Here is a 5,474-nt window from a genome sequence, read left to right on the forward strand (position 1 = left end):
CTTTCCCACCTACCAGGATTGCAACTACCTGTCATTGCTGCTGTCACTACTATCTAAACTGTCCACACACGAATGCAGTACATCACTAATACATTTGTCAAAGGCGTCAACATCAGTACCTTCGCCATGAGACATCTTTTGCATAATGTCTTCCACAAATCTTTCTTTTTTGATTCTGTGAAATTTTAGAGACTTCCTTAATAAACAATTGTTGGTAGCATTGCCATGAAGGGTTGCGTGATCTCCCAGTGACGCAGCCCTCGTCCTGAGACTCCCCACATCTACACCTGTACAAGTTACCGTTGCTGTAATGGGGGCATGATCGGAAGGCAGATCACCTCGCCTTAACACGGTACAATCGCTTAACAGTCAATCAGAGATGGAGACGCTACACACGTGTGTCTACCTCTGAGATCCAAGTGTCACGTGTTCTGAATGTTTTGTCACCAGGAAAATGTCTGTCACCACACATGAGGTTATTAATGACAAGTAATTTGTTATCGATGCACATAGCAGACAACACCTCAGCATTGTCACCAGCACTGTTTACATCATCGTGGATCACTGGGTATGACATGTTGTTCACATCAGGTATCTCTGTTAATGACAATAATTGCCTCACACTGTTCCCAAATCTCGCATTCATGTCACCAACAATGAAATATCCTTTATGCATGTACCTAGAATTTACCTTCACTTGAATAGAGGCAAGTAAGCCATGGGAGTAATACGGAGAGTCACAAGGAGGAATGTAACAAAAGGCAAATGGTTCACCCTCAACATTGCGAAATTGCATCCAAACTTGATCCCCCGTGCTTGTGTCAACATCAAATACTGAAGTAGATGACCAGTTGTTAATACATACAACTGTTCCACTCGCTCTGCAGCACCAACTTCTTTACTCTTACACGTCGCATAATCTGGGAAAGACACTGGCATAGCTGTTTTAACTTCATTAATACAAATTATGTCGTAATCATGTAACATCTGTTGTACATCTGCCTTCTCTAACTTTGTGCGCACTCCACCTGTGTTCACGACATTGATCTTATCTTTCTTGTATGCTGTGGTGATGTTTAAAAAAACTGAGGATTCCAGCCATCAATCACATCTGCATCCCTATACAGCTTCCCTTCCCTCGTATCCAGACATACCGCACATCCTGCATTCTCTGGTCGTGCCTTCTCTGTCGTCTCTGCTTCCCGTAATCGTCGCCACTCCCTCCTCACACAAGGGTGGACATCCTTCTTGACATAAATCTTGTTGTAATTGTCACCAGATGTCTTCAAGCGGTTGGCGTTGTCCAGGATGGTACTGCGTTGTCCCTCATCAGCCAGCGTGAACAGGATGGGACGTCGCCTGGTGCCGAGTGAAGTGCTGTTACCCAGCCGACGATGAGTACCACTCACTACATAAAACCATACTTGCTTCCACACACGCCTACGTAAGGAAATGCACGCCCACAGACGCCCACTTAAGGCCACATGCACCCACACACACCCAAACATGCCTGTACGTATCCACACCTCCACACACACGCCCACACACGCCTAAACACGCCCACACACATCTATACATAAGATTACATCACATCGATACAAATGTTCCAAGATGGCTGCCGACACGGCTTCACAGTCACCACTTTCCTGGAGGCTGGCCTTGTTCATTTCAGCAACTGACAACTAACACCAAGGATTAGCGATGAAGATAATACATAGAGTGTTTATTTTGTTGGTCACTCATGAAGCATTATAGCGCCAGACAGACCATTTATGCAATGCCTTTATTTGCAGTGACGCCAGCTGCGCCATCTATATATTTGCAGTGACGCCAGCTGCGCCATCTATATATTTGCTGATGAAACACCACCCTAAAAAATCAGTAACCCAGTTATCTCTCCCAAAAACACCCAAGAAATAGAACAACATGCAAAAAACATCACAAACAACAACAACAATAACAAAAACATCCCTATCCTTTCCAAAACACCTTGAAAACACACACACACACACACACACACACACAGATAGATAAGTTTATTGACCACAAATTGTCTGGCCTCACAGCCTTGACTTGCTCCAGGGGCAGGGAGGGTTGTCTAGCACTGGGGTGCTGACGTGTGTGCTGACATCACAGCCTTGACTTGTTCCAGGGGCAGGGAGGGTTGTCTAGCACTGTGGTGCTGACGTGTGTGCTGACATCAGAGCCTTGACTTGCTCCAGGGGCAGGGAGGGTTGTCTAGCACTGTGGTGCTGACGTGTGTGCTGACATCACAGCCTTGACTTGCTCCAGGGGCAGGGAGGGTTGTCTAGCACTGTGGTGCTGACGTGTGTGCTGACATCAGAGCCTTGACTTGCTCCAGGGGCAGGGAGGGTTGTCTAGCACTGTGGTGCTGACGTGTGTGCTGACATCAGAGCCTTGACTTGCTCCAGGGGCAGGGAGGGTTGTCTAGCACTGGGGTGCTGACGTGTGTGCTGACATCAGAGCCTTGACTTGCTCCAGGGGCAGGGAGGGTTGTCTAGCACTGGGGTGCTGACGTGTGTGCTGACATCATAATCGTGACTGTCCTGCGCTGGGTTAAGTACTCTTTTAAAGTGAGTGTTGATATCTTCACCAGTAGTGACCTCTCATTATCGTGTTCTGACACACTGACATCACCTTTCCAATCCACAGCTTGCCAAACTCTTCCGTCTCCCATTTACCCAAGTCATCCCTCTCGTTTTCTGTAACCTGAGCAGAAAACTTTAAAACTAACAGCACACACACTTATATATTTCATGGGATAGCCTGTCAGCAGTTCATTCGCGTTACTCTCATCTCGAACATCACTATCAACATGGACCACAATGTTCTCAAAATGTCGTTTGTCAGTGTCGGCAAAACGCTCAGAGCAACACAACCTTTGTTGTGTTGGCCCAACACAACACTCAGTCTGGTGCCAAGGTTAAGAGTGATGACTGCGTGAGTGGCGCTGCTTCCCTCAGTAGGTAGGTAACTCCTTTACCGCTGCTCTGAGGCGTGGGTTCGTATCAGCTGTGATAATGCAACCATCCTTTACATGGCCAGATGCATTCTTTCTTGTACAGCAGCAAATGACACACTCGAAAAACAAGGAGTAACTCGGCGGTGTGCACCAAAACACAACATGATGCCAGACACATTACTGAACTGAAGCCACGCCTGCTCAACAACACTCACACCCACGCCATGAACCAGTGAGCTTAACAACGCTTTACACACACCACAACACCACCCCGCCCCGCCCCGCCCCTCGGCTGCACCACCCAGCCACCTCACTGAGACATGATACGTAGCCGGGGAGCCGTACACTGGCAGGCTGGCTTTACTTCCCACAACACCATACTGGTCAGCACTCGCAACACTTGAGTTTTCTCCAACTTTGTATGAATTCCGTTCGCATTCGCATTCCATGGTATAGACAACTCGCTCACTCGCCGTGGGTCATTTAAAAAGCCTGTTGCCTCCAGCCATTGATAACACAGCCGTTAATGTAAAGCTTCCTCTCCCGGCTCGCTCCCTCTCCGTCCTCTCCGCACCCCCAAGTCTCTGCCGCGCTTTCCTTACCGCCGGGGGCACGTCCTTCTTAACACACATCTTTCTAAAGGGCTCGTTGCGTGTTGTGAGTCACACACACACACACACACACACACACACACACACACTGCCATGCCCAATACCTATTACTACTACTACTACTACTACTACTGCTACTTACCATTCTTGCATTTTTTTCAATCCATCTTCTGAATTGGTTTGCAGGCTTCTTGTTTTCCTTCCTTGTTTGTCTTGGCTGCAGAGAGAGAGAGAGAGAGAGAGAGAGAGAGAGAGAGGAGTAGGTAGGTGGCAGAAAGAGATGAGAAGAAAGAGAGAAATGAAGAGAATTAAAGATAGGAAAACGAAGGGACATTGAGAGTGAGAGGGGTAGTGTGAGAGAGTGAGAGAGTGAGAGGCGAGTGGGTAGGTGATAAAAATAGATGAGAAAAAGAGAGAAATGAAGAGAATTAAAGATAAAAACACTTAGGGACATTAAAAGACGAAGAGGGGGATGTGTGCGAGAGAGAGAGAGAGAGAGAGAGAGAGAGAGAGAGAGAGAGAGAGAGAGAGAGAGAGAGAGAGAGTGGGGTAGGAATGTTTTTTAAGGTTTTAGTGACAGATTTCTGCATTACTGACAGGATAAACACTATTTCAGTATGTTGTAGTGGAAGTTATAGGGGTTTTTAATGGTGTTGTTGTGGTTCCAGTGACAAATTAACAATATATCTGCATCACTGACAGGAGGTTGTAGTGGAAGTTATAGGGTTTTAAATGACATTTCTTGCAGTACTGACACCAGCCGCGTCACCGCCCTCCACAAGACCAAGCAGTCTGGCCTCCTAAGACAGCCCTCATTGAGCTGTTGAGGTTAACGACAGCACACGCGGAGCCGAGGCCATCCTCTTGAGTGTTGGCCCAACACAACACTCAGTCTGGTGCCAAGGTTAAGAGTGATGACTGCGTGAGTGGCGCTGCTTCCCTCAGTACCTCGGTGGTTAGTGACGCAGAGGACCTGAGGGACACCATTTTGTAGGAGTGAGTATCCTGAATTTCTGAAGCAAGATATTGACCTTATGGACGTAGATATGTGTACGTAGATATGTGTAGCGCACCGAAGGTAAGGCGAAGCGCAGGCACACAGCAGGCAGACAGTGGGAGACAGCAGGAGGCTCGTGTGCCGAGGTGTTGCACTCTCAGATAGTGGAGCCATGAAGGCAGGCGGGTGGCTGGTTGCTTTGTACCTCATCATGGTCATGAGTAATACTTAGAATCGTCCTAGCAATTACTATCGTCTTCACATCTCGTGTTTCATGTGTTTATTTGGTGCTTGATCAAGATGTGAGAAACGGTACTCTCTGTGGTGCTTCGCATGCAGTGACCCAGTGTTTCATTATCAACTGTACTGTGTTAAGATATTTCATTTGTTACGTGCTGATCAAAATATTTCCTTTCCTCTCCCTTATTCATTTTTTACTCTGACATCACAAGTCACTCAGTATTTTTTCCTCGCATAACAAGGGCTGTTTCTGGCATTCTGGGGCCTCATGCGAAGGGCTGCTTGGTAACCCTGCGTTGCGGAGCTATGGTAGGTGGATCCCCAGCCCTCTAAGTGGGTTGCAACCACTCCTTTCACATATTAAATGTTTCAATCTGGTGGACTTTGAGAGGAAAAATACCTGAATCCGTAAACATGATAGGCTACTTTCTTCAACGTGATTATACGCATGACACAGTAGCAGTGTCCTTTATACTATCGGTATACACTCAGTTTAGCAATTACAAAGTACACAAATATAACAGAGATAAGAATGAAAATGTGCAAAGTTTGCGAGGTGAATCGATCCGAGGCGAGATGCCATAGTCTATCATTAGAGAGAACGACAGACAGCCTTAACCGAGAAAGAAAACGGAAAGTAAAG

This window comes from Scylla paramamosain, chromosome 44 (genome assembly GCF_035594125.1).
Source record: "Scylla paramamosain isolate STU-SP2022 chromosome 44, ASM3559412v1, whole genome shotgun sequence".
In the NCBI taxonomy this organism is placed as follows: Eukaryota; Metazoa; Arthropoda; class Malacostraca; order Decapoda; family Portunidae; genus Scylla; species Scylla paramamosain.